The sequence below is a fragment of the Mauremys reevesii genome, linkage group 1 (genome assembly GCF_016161935.1).
Source record: "Mauremys reevesii isolate NIE-2019 linkage group 1, ASM1616193v1, whole genome shotgun sequence".
NCBI classification, from domain to species: domain Eukaryota; kingdom Metazoa; phylum Chordata; order Testudines; family Geoemydidae; genus Mauremys; species Mauremys reevesii.
Window position 1 is genome coordinate 95,008,515 of NC_052623.1, and position 22,902 is coordinate 95,031,416.

At 40.5% G+C, this 22,902-nt stretch overlaps 1 long non-coding RNA gene across 4 annotated transcripts in view; it reads left to right on the forward strand.

Moving 5' to 3' along the window:
* The window catches only part of LOC120396445, an 89,746-nt gene that overhangs the window by 21,752 nt on the left and 45,092 nt on the right, over positions 1 to 22,902 (forward strand). For all 4 annotated transcript variants that reach the window (XR_005593146.1, XR_005593149.1, XR_005593152.1 and 1 more), the window contains exon 3: positions 7,749 to 7,832. This is a non-coding gene — a long non-coding RNA (uncharacterized LOC120396445). The remainder of the gene's footprint in view (positions 1 to 7,748; positions 7,833 to 22,902) is intronic.

Here is a 22,902-nt window from a genome sequence, read left to right on the forward strand (position 1 = left end):
AGGGTAGTTAGGCAACACAGGGTCCATGTAGATACTGTTTTACTTACACTGGTTGTTGAATGTCATTCTTGTCATGTTGGAGCTATGAAATTGACAAGAAAGTCCTTCCTGCTTGCAGCTGGACTGCCTCCGGGCTCTCAGTTACATGCTGCCAGCTGGGCTGCTGCCTAGGCACCTTGCTCCAACAGAACAGGGAGGTAAGAGTCCAGGGTGCAGCTGTGCTCCCAACAAGGGGTGGGGAGCTGGGAGCCTAGGGAATTGCGAGGAGCTGAGAACCCAGGGGGCAGCTATGCTCCCAGCAAGGAACTGAGAGCCCGGATGGCTGCCATGATCCAGGCAGGGAGTGGGGACCCAAAAGCCCAGGGGGCAGCCATGCTCCCAGTGGGAGATGGGGAGCCAGAAGCCTGAGGAGCTGTGTGGAGCTAAGAAACCAGGGGAAAGCTGTGCTCCCAGCAGGAAACCAAAAGCCCAAGTGGCTGGCATGCTCCCGGAGGGAAGTGGAAAGCTGGAAGCTCAGGGGGGAGCTTGGGTTCCAGCAGGGGGCTGCATTCGGACCTGGAGCTCAGGGTCTTAGCCCCCCATTTTCCCCTCTTAAGTCAGTGGAAGCGCTCCTGGAGAGGATGCACACCACCAACAGTAGAGGTTAGTATGGACGTGAACCACTGTGCTGTAAGTCAAGCGAATATAAATCAACTTAAGCTTATAGTATAGACATGCCCTAAGTGACTAAAGATACACTATTCTATAGGTATATGATAGCTTACCAGTCTTTACTAGTACATGTGTAATAGTGTCAATATGAAACCTAAGAGTACAGTGGCAGAAACAAAACAACCATGAGGTAACAGTAGTCATCTTACATAGGCAGAGGCAGTTTTCAAGATACATAAATCTGTATGAAAGAAAATTATCCACCATGCTGTCATCCTGCTATATCTCACACTGAAATTTTGAAGTGTTTTCTTCTGCATATTGATTTTACAATATGTGGTAGCTTTTTTGTGTGAAAAAATAGAGGCAATTGCCTTCTAGAGCTGTAAGCCTGAGTCTAGAGAACACCCATTTTCTAATATTAAGTTTTGATCTATGTTCTCTAAAACAGAGACCAGAACATTTTTAAAACATTGGGAACTATCTTCTGTGAATTTCAACTTTATGTTTGGATTTGTGTGCTGTTGTTTGTTGAATAAAGTCTTTTTGCTTATATATTGATCTTTTCACCTGAGTTTGAAAATCTAGCCCTAAATCTAATCCATGCACAATTGTAACCCCTATTGAGAGTCATATATTCGTGCTGGGGGAGGGGGAAATCAATATATAACAATAGTGAGGTGGTGTCACCTCCCTCCAAGAGAGAAAGGGAGGGACCACACTCTGTGCCCCGGTGGAAAGACTCAGGCTGGGCTCACCCCTCCCACCTGGAAGTGGAGCAGTAGGACAGGAAGTACAAAAGGCTCAGGTGGAGCCTTCCAGCTCAGTTGGAGCTGAGTAGGGGAAGGAGACAGACATACCTTGATCACTGCAGGCCTCTGGCTCTGCTGCCAAACCAGGCAGCGTCCTGAACCCAGGGGAGACAGAGTCCATGAAGGAACTGCTGGAACTGCCACTGGCTGTCTACCCCAGAGAGATGGCCGATACCCATGGAGCTGAGGTACTCCATGTTTTGGGCCCCACACTACAAGAAGGATGTGGATAAATTGGAGAGAGTCCAGCGGAGGGCAACAAAAATGATTAGGGGACTGGAGCACATGACTTATGAGGAGAGGCTGAGGGAACTGAGATTGTTTAGCCTGCAGAAGAGAAGAATGAGGGGGGATTTGATAGCTGCTTTCAACTACCTGAAAGGGGGTTCCAAAGAGGATGGATCTAGACTGTTCTCAGTGGTAGAAGATGACAGAACAAGGAGTAATGGTCTCAAGTTGCAGAGGGGGAGGTTTAGGTTGGACATTAGGAAAAACTTTTTCACTAGTAGGGTGGTGAAGAACTGGAATGGGTTACCTAGGGAGGTGGTGGAATCTCCTTCCTTAGAGGTTTTTAAGGTCAGGCTTGACAAAGCCCTGGCTGGGATGATTTAGTTGGGTTTGGTCCTGCTTTGAGCAGGGGGTTGGACTAGATGACCTCCTGAGGTCCCTTCCAACCCTGAGATTCTATGATTCTATGATTCTATGAACAAATGGGTAGTAGGAAGTAGCCCAGGGACACTAGATTATAGTCTGGTTATGTGGCTGCAAGAAACCAGGTCAGTGTGTTTTGGGTGGATCACCTCTGACTTAGTAGTGGAACACATAGGCACGAACTTTCTCTGGCGCCGGTGGGTGCTGGTGCCCCCCCCCATCCCTGCCCCAATTCCCTGTCCCTGCCCCACTCCCATTCCAACCCCTTCCCCATATCCCCGCCCCTGCCCTGCCTCTTCCCCGAGTGCACCATGTTCTCCCCCCTCCCTCCCAGCCACGCAAAACCATTGTTTCACGGCACAAGCTCTGGGAGCTAGGAGGAAAAAGCGGGCACGTGGTGCACTCAGGGGAGAAGACGGAGATGAAGGTGAGCTGAGGCAGGGCGGGAAGCTGCTAAGCACCCACCAATTTTTCCCTGTGGGTGCTCCAGCCCTGGACCACACATGGAGTTGGTGCCCATGGTGGAACACTCTGCAACAGTTAAGGCCCTGGGCTGGGACTTGGTGGAGTAGGTTTGGCCCAGCTTCCCCTACCCTTGCTGCCAACCCCACCCCTGGGGTGGCAGCCTCCCCATCATAGGCCAGGAAGGCCTACGTTGGTCTGCCGTCTGCCAGAGCTAGGATGACAGGCTGTTTGGTGCTAGCCCTGCCATGCTTGAGGGCCAGAGACCATAGATTGTTTATTTGCTCTGTTCTGCCTGAGGGCCTGAGCCAACAGACTGCTCGTTAGCCCCACCTTGCATCAGGGTCTGAGCCTGTAGAATGATTGGTGTTCTGACCCGACAAAAGAGTTGGGGTGTTAGTACTTAATTAGCTAATTCACCTGATACCTGAGAGTGACCTGGTGATGTAGTAAGGTGATGTGGCCTCCCTCCAACCCAGATGGGGAGGGACAACCACCTCCGCACTACAATAACCCTTTGACTTCAGAGGCCAAAAAACACATTTTCCTCAAGTGTAAAAGTATGGCAATTTGAATTTTTTTTTACAATACATTTTCAAGCACATCTTGCAACAATCTCCAAATCATGTTTCTGAGCTATGGGCCAAATTCCAAAATACAGTAGGTGAATGTAACTGAAGTGAACTTGGTAGTTTAATCTACATAAACCAGGTTTAAAACGTCAACAAATGTAATTGGTAAATGTCCATAGCACCCACTGATTTTCCAATTATCCTTCACAACTTTTACATTTCTCCAATGAAGTTCTAGTTGGCTGAGAAACTCAGAATGGTTCCTTTCCAGTGATGTAATATGTTTTTCCATGGATGAGTTTCCCTACAGTCATGGATAAATTCCGTTAGCACCAATGGAAGTTACCAGTTCAAGTCCCAGTATGTTAAGATGAGCATATTCATAACACTATACCAGCATCAGTATTCTAAAGCAAAATGTATCACTGAGCATTGTTTCATTAGCAGTCAGCTGATGATGCATTCATTTGATTCAATTTTATTTCAAACCTATAACTGGATTAGTTTGTTTGGATTTTTTTATGACGTTTATTGTACAATTAAGAAAGTACAATTAAGGAGAGAAAGAAAATGAATGACTGACAATGAATAGAACTAATTATTCTGTTGAGAATTTGTTTTGTCATATCAATCAATGGGAAGTCATTAGTGTTACAATAGCATTGATTACAATTTGCATCTTTTTGATCATACTAGAAATCTTTTGTCAGACTAAATGATGTCATATTCCAGCAGATCTCAACTGTTTTCATACTGTGAACAAAGTTCCCTCTCTCTTACTCACAACTACATGAACCACATCCTTCCAACTTGGGTTTTGTGACAGATTTGTGGCAATTACTATCTTTGATTACATGGAAACGTAATGTTAAGAAAGAATTTAATGTTGTTATTTTTTTAGCTGTCTCCTAATTTAATTTAACATCTGGAATAAGAAGAAGCCTGCACCCATGGGCTCAATCGAACATTAATGAGGTCAATAATGTTGTTAGATTTAGCCCTATATGACCAGACTGTTCCCCACAGAACATTGTTTTGAAAACATTATTATGAAAACAATATTTCTCTATGGAAGAAAATTGAAATCCATTTAACGATTATGTTTAAGTTTCCGATGACATACTATCTGTTCTCTGGAAAAAATAGTGGTAGCCTGAAGACTCTTGGAGTTTTACAGCTATATAATTAAATTCTCAATAGATTTTTTTTTTAAAGAATTAGCACATTGTAGCAGGCTTGCAGTATTTGCCTGAAACACCTAATTATGTGAGGCAGTATTGATTATTCTAGGAAAGGGTTAAGTATGTTCTTCTGACACTCTGAAGTAAGTGGATCATTATATCAGTTAGATATAAAAAAGGTGGGAGTGTCTTTCTGCAGTATCTGTGGTGTAAGATAAGCACTCTTGAGGCAGGAACCAAGCACTGGAGTGTGGAGACAAGGACTGAGCTTGTTATGTAATGTTATGTTACTGTTAATTTCTTTGTTAATAAAGCCAAACCCAAGGAAGGGGTGAGTTGTCGATTCTATACAATGTGTGGATGTTGTTTTAAAGCAGGATGAGTAAGGAGCCTGTCCATACACATTAATTGGACAAACATTTGCAATAGCTGCTCCTCTGGAATGTCTTTTTCATAGCCCTCTCATGTCCCCAGCTCAGTGTTTCATTGTAACTTACTAGCATCTTGAACCTTTTGAGAAATAATGAATTGGAGAGATCCTATATACTTCCTTTTTTTCCCCATACGATTTGCAAACAACACAATTTCACAGCATAGGTATAATTAAATTATTCTCCATAAACAGTGGTTTAACAGCTCATATCCTAAAGTGGAAACTTCTTTAAGAAATACCATAATTGGCTTCATTCTTATTGTCTTTGGTCCACTAATTCCACTACATCTTAAAAAGCAGTTATTGTGATGTTGCACTCCATATGATTCTATAAAAATATGCTAATGAGTGTGAATATAATGTTACTGGAATATGCTTCATGCAAAAGGTCTCTTGTAAGGTAACATTACAAAGCTTATAATCTACTGAGTGTGTTCATCCTATTTGTATGAATGTATCATTCTTGTATCTGAAACTAGAAATATGAAATATAACTCTGAGGTCGTATTGTAATTATGCAAAGTGTGGACCATTAATGGTGGTTTGGAATCTTGATGGCTCCCATTAACCAGGACAATTAACTGTAGATGGCTCTGTTTACTTGCAAGCCTTCCTGTGAGTCAGGTGGGGAAGAATGAAGTCTTGGGGTCTTACAGTGACATGTGATCATGTCACATGAACTGGAATCCATCTTTAACCTGGTGCTTTTCCATTTATAAGGAGGGGTGGGAACCCAGAGAGGGACAAAGGATTCCTGCCTTGTGCCAAAGATATATGAGGGGGTGGAACAGAATAAAGGGGGCTCAGTCATGAGAAATCCCCTAGCAACTACCTGAGCTGGAACAAGGGGAAACGACTGGGCTCAGACTAGAAGGAGGCTAGTCTCAAAGAAGCTTATTGGCACATCTCTGAGGGTGAGCTTTACCTGCATTTAGTTTCCTACTGTCTTAGGCGTAGACTTGCATATTTTTGTTTTATTTTCCTTGGTAATTTACTTTGTGCTGTCTGTTAATACTTGAAACCACTTAAATCCTACTTTCTGCATTTAATAAAATCACTTTTTACTTATTAATTAACCCAGAGTAAGTATCAATACCCTGGGTGGGGGGGACAAACCGCTGTGCATATCTCTCTATCAGTGTTATAGAGGGTGAACAATTTATGAGTTTAACTTGTATAAGCTTTATACAAGGTAAAACAGATTTATTTGGAGTTTGGACCCCATTGGGAGCTGGGTATCTGAGTGCTGGAGACAGGATCACTTCTTAAGCTATTTTCAGTTAAGCCTGCAGTGTGTGGGGGACATGGTTCAGACTTGGATCTGTGTTTGCAGCAGGCAAGCATGTCTGGCTCACACAAGGCAAGGTACTAAAGTCCCAGGCTGGCAGGGAAAATGGGTTCAGAGATAGTCCCAGCACATCAGGTGGCAGTCCCAAGGGGGTTTCTGTGAGCCAACCCATCACAGTTATATCCATAGTTAATATTAGAAGCATCTTTATGTTAATACAGGGTTTCTCAAACAGGGGTCACCACTTGTGTAGGGAAAGTCCCTGTCAGGCTGGCCTGTTTTGTTTACCTGCCCCGTCCGCAGGTCTGGCCGATCGCAGTTCCCACTGGCCACGGATCGCTGCTCCGGGCCAATGGGAGCTGCTGGAAGCGGTGCAGGCCGAGCAGTTAGAGCCTCTTTAGAAAAATAAATATCCTTGGACACAAACAGACTCAAATTCTCCCCTGCATCCAATATCCAGCTGACACAGAATAGAGGCGGATGGTTTTGGGTTACAGTCCCGTGATTCAGCACTAGCCTGATCCCAGAATTAGTGAAGCTATGGAGCTGCTCTAATTTATCTGTACATCTGCACAGCAAAACATGTGCATGGGCTAGCCTACCCGAGCTAGCTTGAATCAAGGTAGAGTGGGTAACGACAGCAGTGAAGACACTGCAGCATGTCTTCAGCATAGGCACTACAAGCCCAGCACACAGGGCCGGCTCCAGGGTTTTTGCCACTCTAGGCAGAAAAAAAAACAACAACCCCACGATCGCGATCTGCAGCAGCTCTACCGCCGCCACTTCAGTCTTTGGCGGCAATTCAGCGTCTGGTCCTTCGCTCGGAGAGGGAGTGAGGGACTCACCGCCGAATTGCCGCTGAAGAACTGGATGTGCCACCCCTCTCTGTTGGCCGCCCCAAGCACCTGCTTGCTGGGCTGGTGCCTAGAGCTGGCTCTGCCAGCACAGATCCCAGGTACATATTTGGCTCATGAGCTTGCCCTGAAGCTCATGCTGCACTGTCTTCACTGCTACTGTTACCTGCACTCACCAGATTCAAACTAGTTCAGGAAGACTAGCCCTTGTATACATTTTTTGTGTGTAGACGTATCCTATGTGTCACCATCCACCAGTGGAGAATGGGAGCAAAGGAGCTCTACTCTGCAGTGCCTTGCATCATGCCAACTTTACCCCTGAAGGAGACCTCTGCAAAGGGTATTCTCTACTCACCATTTCCATGTTAAATCTTCTCAGTGGCACCAACTGAGTAGCAGAAACTGAGTATTATATGGGGAATCTGAGTGAATGTCCTAATCCAGAAGTGGTGCCACTATGAAGATATGAACACCTATTGGTGAGGATTAATATTGATTCCAAACAGAAATATAGATAAGATCATTAATAATGGGAATAAAGGTATGTCTTCCAAAAAGCTGTTAAATGTGTATTGCTTGTGGTACAAAATGTGGGGGGGAGGCAGATTTTCTGGGGAAAAATAAAACATATGTGAGGAGGTCCATTTTTTCTGTTTCAACAGATTTGTTACTTATTGGACAATTATTTTGGACATTAAGTCATCTTGTGGTGGAATAAATGTATTTTTAATATTGCAAGCTATAGCAATATTTGACGATTACTTCTACAGTGTCAGGGAAAATACAAATCTACCCATATGTCAAATGTTGTATCTTCAAAAAATTCTCATCTTTTTATTTTTAGGTTTGAAACATTTATTGAAATCAGATAATGTACAGTGATCTGACTCTCCACAGATAGTACAAGACGATAGCTTTCATCTACAAGGTCAGTTTGTTTCACAAAAGAGAAAAAATCAGCCTTTATGTGGAGTTACACAATGACAGAGTTTGGCCTTGAGACATTACCCCTTCCCGGTGGGCCAATCAGGAAGATCTTTTGAAATGACTCCAATACTAACTCTCTGTAGGCAGTCACATTTCAGTTGTTTATTTTTATAAAGTTATTGGTTTCATATCTTCAGTGCTTTTCCAAGAATTCTTATACAGTTAAGTCTACTTAACATTTTTGCACCTTTTTCCTTTAAGAACTCTTATCTTTGATTGTGAATGTTAAAAATATAGCGAGGATTCTATCTAGCTATGCAGGTACTTTCATGGTCTTATCTGAGTGACTTCAAGTGCCTAGTCTTTTGTTCTTCTGCATCTGTTTCATAACCGGTAACCACAGCTTTCACTGTAGTAGAGTTCAAGCACCTTGGCTTTTTGTTCCTTTACATCTACTTCATAACTTTTACCATGGCTTTAGTTAATACTGATACTTTAGTTAATTCTTTAGTAAAAGAATTAAATACCCTGATTCTGCAAATGCATGCGGAAATGTATGTGTCTGAGTAGTTACAATGAACTTATTTATCCTAACCAGTGCTTATAGATTCATAGATTCCAAAGCCATAAGGGAACACGACGATCACCTACTCTGACCTCCTCTATAACACAGATCATAGAACAGCCCCAAAATAATTCTGAGAACCAGATCTTTTAGAAAAGACATCCAATAGTGATTTGAAAATTGTCAATGATGGAGAATCCATGACACTTGGTACATTGTTCTGATAATTAATAACTCTCACCATTAAAAAAGTATACCTTATTTCCAGGCTGAATTTGTCTACCTGCAACTTCCAGCCATTGGATCATGTTATACCTTCCTCTGCTAGATTGAAGAGCCGATTATTAAATATATGTTCCCCATGTAGATACTTACAAACTACAATCAAGTGACTCTTTAACCTGCTCTTTGTTATGTTTAATAGATTGAGCTCTTTGAGTCCATCACTATAAGCCATGTTTTCCTTGTCCTTTAATCATTTTTATGGCTCTTTGCTGAACCCTCTCCAATTTATCAACAGCCTTCTTGAATTGTGAGCATCAGAACTGGACACCATATTTTAGAAGTGGTCACGCCAGTGCCAAATACAAAGGTGAAACAATCTTCATACTCCTACTCGAGATTCCCCTGTTTATGTATCACAGGATCTCACTAGACCTTTTGTCCACAGCATCATAGTGGGCGCTCATGTTGAGCTGATTATCCATCATAATCCCTAAATCTTTTTCAGAGTCACTGCTTCACAGACTAGAGTTCCCCATCCTGTAAGTATGGCCTACCGTCTTTGTCCCTACATATACATTTACATTTAGCCTCATTAAAACACGTATTGCTTGCTTGTGCCAAGTTTACTAAATGATCCAGATCACTTTGTATCAGTAACCTGTCCTCTTCATTATTTACCACTCCTCCAATTTGTGACAAGCTTTATCAGTGATGATTGTATGTTTTCTTCCAGTTCATTGATAAAAATGTAAAACAGGGTCAAGAACCCATTGCTGCTGGACCACACTGGGAACACACCTGTCTGATAGCAATTCCCCATTTACAGTTACATTTTCAGACCTGCCAGTTAGCCAGTTTTTAATCCATTAAATGTGTGCCACATTAATTTTATATCTCTGGTTTTTGTTTTTTTTTTTCAAAATGTCTAGTACAAAGTCAAATGCTTACAGAAGTATAAGTATATAATTTCAACATTATTACCTCACCTCCTGCCATTTCAGGATTATTCCCAAAAGAAGTATAGCACAGCACTCTAATCTCCATCCGCCATCCACCAATCATCTCATTAATCAATACAATTGGTAGTTATTAGTGTAATTTGCATTTTCTGTCAGTTAATCTGTATATATCAGTGCTGATTGAACCTTACTAAGTAAGGTTGCCTTTCAATAATAGCTTTTTTCCTCTTTTTTAAGGCCAAAATCATCCTACATCAATGCTTGTCTGTGCATGTTGCTCTAAAAAAGTAATAATATACTGTTTGTTGTTGAAATCAAGAGGAGAAAAAACTTTTAGAACTTTACTGCTTTGCCCCACTCTATCAGATCTATGAGCTTAATAAGCCATTGCCTCCCTGCTAATGATATCAGTCTCAGTCAGTATTGGTCCACTACTCCCTCAAGCATCTCTGTGCTATCTCCTATGCTACTCTCTCTGTATGGGAAAAAAGCTCTGTGTCAAAATACATAGAATAATAGAATATCAGGGTTGGAAAGGAACTCAAGAGATCATCTAGTCCAATCCCCTGCTCAAAGCAGGACCAATCCTCAATTAAATCATCCCTCCCAGGGCTTTGTCAAGCCTGGCCTTAAAAATCTCTAAGGAAGGAGATTCCACCACCTCCCTAGGTAACCCATTCCAGTGCTTCACCACCCTCCTAGCGAAAAAGTTTTCCTAATATCCAACCTAAACCTCCCCCACTGCAACTTCAGACCATTACTCCCAGGGCCGTCAATACAGTTTTCACCGCCCCAAGCAGCACCCCGAATTGCCGCCGCAGGCGGTGGGGGCAGTCCGTGTGCCGTTAGGGCAGCAGGCGCATTTCTGCAGTGGCGGCAATTTGGCGGCAGCTTCTATGTTTAGCTGAAGCCGCTGCAGACAGCTAAACATAGAAGCTGCCGCCAAATTGCCACCACCGTGGAAACACGCCTGCCACCCTAAAGGTGCATGGACTGCCCCCACTGTCCGCGGCGGCAATTCGGCGCGCTGCTTGGGGGCAAAACAACAGGGACTGCCGCCCCTTGCAGAATGCCGCCCCAAGCACCAGCTTGGAATTCTGGTGCCTGGAGCCGGCCCTGATTACTCCTTGTTCTGTTATCCGGTACCACTGAGAACAGTCTAGATCCATCTTCTTTGTAACCCCCTTTCAGGTAGTTGAAAGCAGCTATCAAATCCCCCCTCATTCTTCTCTTCTGCAGACTAAACAATCCCAGTTCCCTCAGCCTTGTCTCATAAGTCATGTGCTCCAGCCCCCTAATAATTTTTGTTGCCCTCCACTGCACTCTTTCCAATTTTTTTACATCCTTGTAGTGATAAAGATGCCACTTTTAATTCCCTCCTTAAAACCTTTCTCTTGCACGATGCCTACAAATGCCTGCCATCTAACATTGGTTAGGCAAACGGTGAGATGTGAGTTCTGCTTTCTGCACTATTCTATTCACTTTATTGTTCCCTCATCCTCCCAACCTATCCAGCTGTCTGTTTCAGCCACCTGCTGCATCTTGTCTGGCATATAGACTGAGAGCTCTTTAGAACAAGGACTGGCTTCTTATTTACATGTTTGTACAATGCCCAGCACAACAGGGTCCTGATTCTTGACTGGGGCTCCTACTCTGAAGAAGCAGAACAATAACCACTTTTATTCTTCCACTGGTGCATAAATATAATTTCTCTTGCTGTTAATCAGGTTATCCATGTGCATCAACTTGGGATCTGTTGTTGTCTTGGAAAAGCTTCTTATTACTGCTGTGAGCGTGCAAGAGCTCTAGACCCAACCACATCTACTACTGCCCTGGAATATCATTCCCCCATTTAGCCCATAGTTAGCCATAGTGCTGTTTTCTATTTTACTTCAGGCTGAGTAAGGGCCTGCCAGCTATTTGCTTTATTGATCTTTTGGCCTGTTACCAATTCTTAATCTTGCCTGTATATTTAAATTTCAGACCGATACCATTTTCCAGCCAGATTTTTATTGTATTAGTTTTCCTGTTGTGATAAATTTGTGGTCTCTTCATAGGCCAGAAAGAAGTCACAACAATGTTCAGTACTAACTAGCAGCAGCAGCAGCGGGGGACTACTCGACTTTGGATCCATTTACAAAAGTGAAATAAACCTAGCTAAACACATCTATTTTTTCTCATGATCCTTGGCTTTACCAGCATCAAAAGGCTAAGACAGTTTTGTTCAAGGCTTTGATAAGAATAATTCTGTTTGTTAGATTTTGCAGACAGTTTTCTCCTTTGGGCAGGCAGTATTAGTTGATTAGCTAGATGTTTGGGTTAAAAGGTCACTTCCACCTATTGCTATGTCCAGATCCAGGAACATGCTTAATTACCATGAGACTACTGTATAAAAACCCTATTAGGAACTGCCAGAAGTAGACATATGCTCAAAGCTATTTGCTTGAATAAAAAAGTTTAGTAAATCTTGGGTTTATATTATTTGTAAAGCTCATTTCACCCTTCCTGATTAGTCCTATTCCTATCTTCAAAACCAGATCATACTCAATCTTTTAGAGCTTACTCATTACTACTTAATACAAATGACTTTTGAATATGTCCAAATAGGGAAGAAGACCACTATCACCATTGAAGTTGGTGTCTTATGATGTATTTAGATTTTGTATTAAAATGTGTTATTCAATATGGGGAAAAGCCTGATGGATACAGCTAAACCACAAAAGTAATTCAAATGAACCAAACCAGCTAATCTGTTCATTATGGGCGTGAATTTCCACTTTCATACACCAGTTTCATGCTAGTGTAACTCAAATTACTTCTGTGAAGTTAGGTTGCCACAGGACAGTTTCATTATAGTGGAGACTCAGTCTAATTATCTATAAAATCCATCTTTCCTGAATAAAGTATTTTTACCTGAACTTCCAGTACCGATTTCCTAGTAGAAATCCCTCTTTGCTGAGGAACCACATACATTTGGAGCTGGTTGGGAATTTTTCAACACATTTTTTTTTCTTCTGAAAATGCTCATTTGTCAAAACTTTCCACTTAGAAGTCTTAGTTTGCTAGCAGTTTTGCATATATTTCTCATCCTAAAGAGCTTTTCCTCTTTTGGGGATTTGGCAGGTTAGCTTGATTGAGAAATTTCTCCTCTCTCCTGACATGTGATCAACAGCATATTGATGGAGCTTCTGCTATACACACACACACACAAACACACACAGTGTTTTTGTGTTCTTTGACAGTTTTTTGACAGTCTTCCACTTGGGCTGTTTCTGTTCTTGAGAACAAAAGCCCTAGGATAGCTTTAGTACTTCCTTCAAAAACTAAATTGCTTGCTAAACTGCTTTCTAGGCACCAAGTCAAAAGTCTTTTAGATTTGAAAAATGAGCAGAAAAGAAGCTTTCCTGAAACTCATGTAAGTAATTTGAGAAACTCTACACAAAAGGACAAAGAGTAACACAAGTGAGCACAGAACCCTCTAAGAATCTGGTAATATCATTTTCCCATTCAAATACCACCCTTCCTACTCCCAGAATGATAACTCAGCAATGGTAGTGAGTTCTTATTTGGCTGGAAAAAAACAGATGATGTAGTCATATTATATGATAACATTCTTTGCATTCCACTAGTATCTCTGGAACTTGTTAAACAGCACCTGCTAAAGTTAGACATTTTTAAATCACCAGGTCTGGATAACTTGCATCCAGGAATTTTGAAAGCGCTGTCTGGAATATTAAAGTTCAATTTTAATAATTCTTGGAACACTGGGGAAGTTCCAGAAGATGGGAAGAAAGATAACATTGTGCCAATATTTTAAAAGGGTAAACATGATGACCTTGTAAGTATAGGCCTGTCAGTCTGAAATCTATCCTGGGCAAGATAACAGAGAGGTTCATATGGGATGCAGTTAATAAAGAATTAAAAGAAGATACTATAATTAATGCCAATCAACATAGATTTATGGAAAAAACAGAACCTGTCAAACTAACTAAATTTAATGTGTGCCATGTTGATTTTACATTAGATAGATAGATAGATAGATAGATAGATAGATAGATAAAGATTATTAGTTTGGTTGATAAAGGTAATACGGTTGATGTAAAAATACTTAGACTTCTATAGGGATTTGACTTGGTAGCAATGATATTTTTATTAAAATTAACACACATTAAATGGATTAAAAACTGGCTAACTTATAGGTGTCAAATGTAATTGTGAACAGGGAATCACCATAGAATGGCCATGTTTCTAGCGAGGTACGATAGAGATCAGTTCTAAGCCCTGTCCTATTTAACATTTTTATTAATGACCTGGAAGAAATCACAAAATCATCACTGATAAAGTTTGCTGATTACATGATTTGGAGGGGAGCGTTAAGTAATGAAAATAACATGTTTCTGATACAGATCTGGAAGGTTGGAAAGCTGGGAACAAGCAAATAATATGTATTTGAATATGATTAAATGCAAATGTACACATTTAGAAATAAGGGATGTAGGCCACACTTATACCATGGTGAGAAATAGCTTAGAAAAAAGATCTGGGGGTAGTGATGGATAATCAGCTGAACATGAACTCCCAGTGTGTCACTGTGCCTCAAAGGGCTAATGCAATCCTTGCTTCTGTAAACAGGGGAATCTGAAGTAGGAGTAGACAGGTTATTTATATTTGGCATTGGTGTGACTGCTGCTGGAATACTGTGTCCACTTCTCATATACAAAAAGAATGTTCAAAAAGAATGTTGATACATTGGAGATGGTTCAGAGAAGAGCCATAAAAATGATGAAAGGATTAGAAAACATGCCTTATATTGATAAACTAATCGGACTGATCTCTCTGAGTCTAGCAAAGAGAAGGTTAAAGGGTGCCTTGATTACAGTGTTTAAATACCAACATGGGGAACAAATATTTAATAATGAGCTCTTCAGTCTAGCAGAGAAAAGTACAGCACAACGCAGTAGCTGGAATCTGAAGCTAGACAAATTCAGAATGGAAATCAGGCATACATTTTCAACAATGAGGTTAATTAACCAGTGAAACAATTTACCAAGGATTGTGGTGGATTCATCATCACTGACAATTTTTAAATCAAGACTGAATGTTTTGTTTTGTTTTATTACCTAAAAAGATATGTTCTAGCAATTATTTTGAGGAAGTTGTATAACCTACATTATGCAGAAGGTCAGACTAGATGATCACAATGGTCCCTTCTGGCCTGTGAATCTCTGAATCTCTGAATCCATGAATATTATCAGTGTTATAATGAAATCATTTTCTTTTTATGAATCTGAATATGATGAGTCATACATCTATGCACAGAAATGCTTATTTCAGGTGTGCACCTAGTTTCCAAAATGATTTAATATCTTATTTGTGCATCTTAAACAAAGACTTAATTAACCCTTATCTACATATACTTGAATAATAAATCAGTTTTTTCAAGAGCCATAAAAGTTCTAATCTGTATTTCTTCTGTGTTTTGATAATATAGGCAATATTTTAAGAACACTGATAGTAAGAAGATTGCAATTATGCAGTGACTTCCTTGCATTTCTTCTTTCTTAAATTTCCAAACCTAGAGACTGATTTAAAGCTGTTAAAAAATAAAACTATTGCAATAAAAATAAAAAATGGAAATATTGCAATATTCTGGTGTATTAGGATAGCAATAGGTTTTAGAGGGACATCTTATATATCTAGGCATGTGTAATAGCCTGCATACATTAGCAAGTGCCTAACTTATGTTCATTATACCTGATGTGTGCACACAAATCAGATATGTACATGCACATGGCATTGAGAAAGAAATTGGAATTAGGCAAAATTTAAGTTGATGTTGGAGAATTCTTGCCAATAAGTTTATCCACTGGCTTTACAGTTCCTTTGCACTGATCTACCAGTCCAAAGGGGCCATAACGCTGGAGGAGAACTTGCACCATGAGTTTAAAGAAATTTTGACAGGAAGTAACAGCTTTTTTGCACCTCATACTTTCTCAATTATGTAAAAAAGAAAACAAAGCTGAGTTAAACAATTATAACTAGGTTAGTGATCTTCCATAGACAAACAAATAAATATTGCAACATGTGCATGAAAAGTCACCAAATAAACTGTAGTCAGGAAGGGGAGGGCTACAATCATAATGAAGTTACTAATAGATTTTCTTCTCCCATATCAAGCGATCCTTATAGAAATACCAAGCAAATTTTTGAAAGATGTCCAAAAAAATAACAAAATCAAAAATATAGGAACTGCTTATTGGGTCAGTAAATCAAGTGGACTTGCGCTCTCTATTTGACAATTATTACTAAGCCTGTAAAACAACTATTCATTAGGCAGAGCTTAACACAGAGTAGCACTGAATGACCATTGACATTCTAGAGGTGTAAAGCTGAAGAAATAGATTTGTGTCAGAAAATAGTACAATGTAGGCCAATATTTGACTACCATCACCTTATTAATGTTAATATGAGTCAAATCCTCAGGTGCTTTTTCACTTATCTCTCCATATTTAAGTGGGTAAAATCACTCAGAATTCAATAGACCAGACTCTTATATCTGAGTAGCATCTTACTCCACAACAAGTCCTATTTAAATCAACCTGGGTAACAGTGGAAGAATCTAGTTCTAAATTTGTTTCCATGTCTCCTGTCCTCAAGACAGGAAAATAAATTTTGCATTCTAGGTTTGTAAATAGGAACTCTGACAACCTGTGAAAGGCAGGTGTTTATCCACTCACCTAATAAGAAATGAAAGTTTATTAGATTTTGAACCCAAGATTTTCAATATTCACAATAGTTTCCAAGATTTTCAATGTTTACAATATTTAGAAAGCAAAAACTGTCACCATTAAATAAAGATCTATCAGTAACAGAAAAATATATTGATACAGATATTAGTATAAAGAAAGCTTTATCTAGTTTGAACTTTATACTGAAAAAAATAGATATTAATGAAAAAAGATGGAAAAGAAATGCAGGGAGAAAAATATGCAGAAGATTGGAAACACATGAAAATAAGTCTCATATTCAGTGTATGCTGATATGAAACTTTTTTTCATAAATTACTCTATCAGTGGTATTTTGCAATATTGACACTTTCTGATAGACTATGAGATGCAAGGGCACTGAGTACCTGCTTCATTTGATAGTAATATCCTGAAATGGAAGAATTTTAGAGAAATATATATTCAAACAACTTATTTTATCTGTATGGAATTCATAAAGTAGCAGTCACCATGATATGTAGGTAAAGCGATATCATGGATTCACATATCCTATTGTTGAAGCTTCCTTTGAAAAGTCAACAATATTTGAGATATAAAAACATTAATATTCCACATTTCTCATTTTGATCCTTTTCACAGGAGATACCAAAGGGGACCGTAAAGCCCACCATTTTAAAAAATAAAATTACTCATTACTTAAGATTAAAAACAAATCAAGAATAGCCATGACATTATAAATTGAATACTTCAGTGATCACAATTTAGCCCGTATTTCTTTCACTTCTTTGTCCCTTAATTAGTCTATCTTGGGAGACCCCATCAGTTTGGAGATATGCAGCAAGCTGATGACACAGTACCAAATTCTCTTAAATTGCCATACACTACAATAGGTGTTGGCAACCTCTGGTACGTGGCTTGCCAGGGTAAGCACGCTGATGGGCCGGGCCAGTTTGTTTTTCTGCCGTGTGGGCAGGTTTGGCAGACTGTGGCTCCCACTGGCCACGGTTCACCATCCCAGGCCAATGCGGGAGGCGGGAAGCCATGGCCAGCACATCCCTCGGCCTGCAGCACTTCCCGCCGCCCACATTGGCCTGGGACAGAGAACTGTGGCCAGTGGGAGCCGGGGTCCGCCAAACCTGCCGACGCGGCAGATAAACTAGCCCGGGTGCTTACCCTGGCGAGCCGCGTGCCAGATGTTGCTGACCCCTACACTACAGCAAGGTAATGTGTACAACATGTTGAAGGATGATCCAGAGTTTGGATGCTTCCTTAGGACTTAAAAGATGTGCTTCACGTTCTTCTTTGCTACAGACTTCTGGAGTGACTTTGGACAAGTAACTTAGCCTCTCAGTGCCTCAATTTGCCTTCTGTAAAATGGAAATAATAGCAACTCCCATCCTTTCAGGGTGTTACAAAGGTAAATACACAAAAACTTGTGATGCACTCTGATTTTCATGAGGGCTATACAAGTATGAAAGATAAACTCATGGTGCATGTGTGACATTACCCAGAGTACAATCTGTAATAATGAATAGCTGTGTCTCTTCAGTTCTCCAACCTGGTGTACCTTTTACACAGCTGGCTGTGAGAGCTACCACTCCTGATCTGTTCACACACAGCCGCCAGCATGTAAATTACTCTCAGTTTTATGTATGAGTGCTATAGCCAGCCATTCCTGTATTATCCAGCAGAGCAACAGCAGCAAATTCCCAGTTTCAAACTTTCCCCAGAAATGTACATCTTATACTGACTAGCTCTCTCCTGGACAAATCAATAAAGTCTGTCATTTTATTAATAGAAAAAGCTATGCACAAATCCTGTAATCCCAACTGGAGCTTCCCAGACATTTCAATCCAAACACACTGGTTTAAATAAAACAATAACACTATTTTAAACTACAAGAAGATAGATTTTAAGAGATTAAAAATAATGAGGCATAAAAAGTCAGAATTGGTTACAAGAAAATAAAAGTAAAACACAACTAATGCCTAACTTTAAAAGTTAAGCAAATTCAAAGCAAAGCAAATTCAAAAAAATTTCACACCATGCGTTTCAGCAGTCTTACGTGCTGGATCTTTCAGTACAGATCCCTCCTCTAGTCCAAAGTGGTTTCCTTTGTTCTTCAGGAATTGTGAATGCTCTGGGTAGAGAGAAAGAGAGGAACAATGTTGGGTGACTGCTCTCCTTTTATCGTTTTTTCTCCTCTTCAAGAATCATCTCCACCTGAGGTTTAGAAGACAGAAAGTCTTTGTGGACAGGAACCCCAAGCTGTTTCTTTGTCAACATGTAGATTTTTTACCCACACCATCTTTCCTGCCAAATAATAGAGAATGGTCTAGTTCAGGGGTCGGCAACCTCTGGCACGCGGCTCGCCAGGGTAAGCACCCTGGTGGGCCGGGACAGTTTATTTACCTGCCGCGTCGGCAAGTTCGGCCAATCGCAACTCCCACTGGCCGCAGTTTGCTGTCCCAGGCCAATGGGGGCGGCGGGAAGTGCCGCGTGCCAAGGGATGTGCTGGCCGAAGCTTCTTGGCCTGGGACAGCGAACTGCGGCAAGTGGGAGCCGCGGTCCGCCGAACCTGCCAACGTGGCAGATAAACAAACTGGCCTGGCCCTCCAGGGTGCTTACCCTGGCGAGCCGCGTGCCAGAGATTACCGAACCCTGGTCTAGTTGATTTTGTTGACACTTGGCTGAGGTGTTGGCTAGCCTTTGTCTCTGGGGAACTGGTTTGTGACTGCTCTCCAGACTTGGAACACATATTCGTAAGATCACACAGTAGAATCTTATAACTTTGCATACATTATTGTCACACATAATTTACCAGAACTATAATGGTCAGCAAATTATGAGTTTTCAAATGATACCTCATTAGTCCCTCAGAGGCACCCCAAGTATGCTGAAGATGGGGGTTGCAATGTGCTACAAATGTTCAGATGTAAACTGTGGCCAGCTGGCTGATGGTGGGAGATGGAGCAAGTCCTTCCCCACCAAATCCCTTCTCACTTACTCCTTGAAGAGAGCACCTGGCACATAACTCCGAAACTCCCCTACAGCTTCTTGCACTACCAGCAAGTGGGTGAGAGGAACTCTCATTTCCCTCTTCTCCCCTGTAAAGTAGTGGTCTGCAAACTTTTCAGAGTTTTGCCTCCCCTTACTCCTGTCCACCCCGCCTCTGAGCAAGGACCAGCAGTGGGGCTGTGGCTCCTCGGAGAAGGGGACATGGATGGGGTAAGGAGGCTGAGGCTGGAACAACAGCTGGGGATTGGTGGCAGGAGCAGAGCTGGATGGCACTTCCTCCCCATCCCCCATGGGGGTTGGTCTGGGGTCCAGCTGCACCCCCCCCAAACAGTGCTCTGTACCTCCCTTAAGGCAAGGTCCACAGTTTGGGGACCTCTGCTGTAAAGCCACTTTATGGCTAGTCACAATCAATTCTTTAAGAAATTATTTCCTTCTCTCTTACATATTTCTCTTGTTTGGTATTTGAAATCTTTACAGACATATAATGGAAATATATAAATCTCCCACAGTCCTCTTTTGCTAAGAATAGAGATATAACTAATGGTGGTATAGGATAAAGGCTGATATTTAAGAATAATTGTAATTCTCACAACTGTAATTGAAAATAAAATTGTTAGAATAAAGTGAAAAATCTATTCAGAAAAATTAATGAAAACAGTATTTTTATTAGATATATTTTATGTGGAACATTAGACTTCTTTACCCTCCATCTCCCTTACAATATGTCATTGTCAGTTTTAAAGATGAACAAATAGTCAACATTAATGGTCTTCTGTTATATTGATAGCATTGCAATTTTATTTCAGTCTAAAGAAGTTGAGAAAGAAATGTTCTAGGGTCATTACTAATTTGAAAACAAGCCATTTAAAAACAAGTGGGCCAAAATGCTTCTCTGGAGTAATTCCTTTGACTCTAGGAACAAATTAAGCCCTGTTGGGTTCATTATGATTTCAATATTAAAGATAAGCTGACATATTATGACAGTATTCATATTTACATCTGCAAGTGGAATGAAGCACATCACACTATAAACATGGGCAGGCCATATTATCAACCAACATCCTAAAACAGGGATTTGTTATTAACTGCATATATGGATTATATAAGGCAACTTTCACATGCTGTATTTTGTAATATATCATACTCAGTTTTCATAGAATTTATATTTTTAAATATAAACAGTGTAATATTGCTCAAAATTAAAATCCAAAGAATTTGAATGTTATAACCTGGAAACATACATCCTTTTTTATTGTTACTGTTATGAATTTAGCTAATAAAAAGTTACTTGAATCCTGGGGCAGATTTTTTTCCCCTCAACCACTTAAAAAGTTTGCCTCATACTTAATTTCTCTTCTGATATTTGCTTTAAATAATATTTTGTGTGCAGCCAAAATATATAGGCTGCAGGGGCTGATGTTCTCCTAGAGATATCACATGCAACTTTTCAAAGTGTTTTTGTAACTACATTAAAAATATGTAGTTTTGTGGGTTTTCAGTAAACCTCAGTATGGTTGCCATTTTATAACATTTGCCATCATAATTTATTGTGTTCAGAAGTGGTCAGAAGACCCATTGCTGACCCAAATGTAATGTAAATAACTTTGTTCCTTTTCTTCAGTGGTGAGACTCTGATCATAAGAAATACTTGGTCTTACATTTTCAGTGCGGCAAAGAGGTTTTTTGCTTTTGAATACCCATTATAGTAACTGGGTATCACATAGCTAAAATCTTTCCCAACATTTCAGAAATGTACCTCTTTATATATGGAATTTTCACCCTGAGTTTCTACCTGCATTATTACAAAAAATGCAGCAACCAGTTTGTTAGAGAGTTAAACTCTCATTAAAAACAAAACAAAACAAACCAAAAATGTATTCAATTCATAGGAATAGATTTTATCCCCAGGTCCAATTTTCATAGCCTACTCAGGTGGAGTACAAAGCAAGTAATGTGGGTCAGAATTCCTCTGGTGCAGGGTCCTTGTACCTCTCGACCTCCTGTTCAGAAGCCTCTGAATGGGGGCATGCCAGGAATGGGACTGGAAGCAGGAGGCAATAGACTGGTAGGGCATGGCATGACAAGGATTCTAGGTTTTTCCACAGTCCGCAGGCAGCACATATTGGGATGCCATAATATGGAGCAGCCAGGGGCTGCTGTAATTTATGGTAGGATATAATTTGTTTCCCCTTCCCCCTGAGCACCCCAGAATCTGGAGCGTACAATAGTGACATACAAATCTTTGTCCAACTTTTCTTAGCCTGTGACTTCTCTAATTTGCCTCCTAGAACCCACAGATTGTAAAGCCAGAAGAGATCATTGTGATCACTTTAGGCTAATCTCCTACATAAGAACATAAGAATGGCAATACTGGGTGTGACTAATGGTCCACCTAGTCCAGTATCCTGTCTTCCGAGAGTGGCTGGTGCCAGATGATTCACAGGGAAGGACCAGAACAGGGAAATGTATTGAATAATCTATCCCATGTCATCCAGTTTTAGTTTCTAGCAGTAAGAGGCTTGGGGCATATAGAGCCATGTAATAGACTGCCTTGGGAGGTTGTGTAAAGTTCTTCACTGGAGGTTATGAAAAGGAGGCTGGATAGTCATCTGACTTGGATGGTTTAGATACAACAAATTTTGCATCTTGGCAGGGGGTTAGACTAGATGACACTTGCAGTCCCTTCTAACCCTATGATTCTATGATTCTTACCCTTTGTTCCCTATCTTTTAAACCTGGAGTAGGCAACCGAAGGCTGCACATGAGCTGATTTTCAGCGGCACTCACACTGCCTGGGTCCTGGCCACTGGTCTGGGGGGCTCTGCATTTTAATTTAATTTTAAATGAAGCTTCTTAAATATTTTAAAAACCTTATTTATTTTACATACAAGAATAGTTTAGATATATATTATGGACTTATAGAAAGAGACCGTCTAAAAACATTAAAATGTATTACTGGCACGCTAAACCTTAAATTAGAGTGAATAAATGAAGACCCGGCACACCACTTCTGAAAGGTTGCCAACCCTTCTTTTAACCAGTCACTGATCCATGATAGGACCTTCCCTCTTATCCCATGACTGCTTAATTTGCTTAAGAGGATTTGGTGAGGGACCTTGTCAAAGGCTTTCTGAAAGTCTAAGTACACTAGATCTATTGGATCATCCTTGTGCACGTATTTGTTGAGCCCCTCAAAGAATTCTAATAGATTGGTGGGGCATGATTTCCCTTTACAAAAGCCATATTGCCTCTTCCCCTAACAAATCATGTTAATCTATATGTCTGATAATTCTGTTCTTTACTATAATTTCAACAATTTGCATGGTACTGAAGTTAAGCGTACCCACTTGTAATGTTCAGAATCACCTCTGAAGCCTTTTTTTTAAAAATGGCATCCCATTAGTTATCCTCCAGTCACCTGTTACAGAAGCTGATTTAAATGATAAGTTACATACTACAGTTAATACTTCTACAATTTCATATTTGAGTTCCTTCAGAATTCTTGGGTGAATACCATTTTGGTTCCTTGTTACTGTTTATCAGTATTATCCTCTATTGACACCCCCAATCTGGGACAGT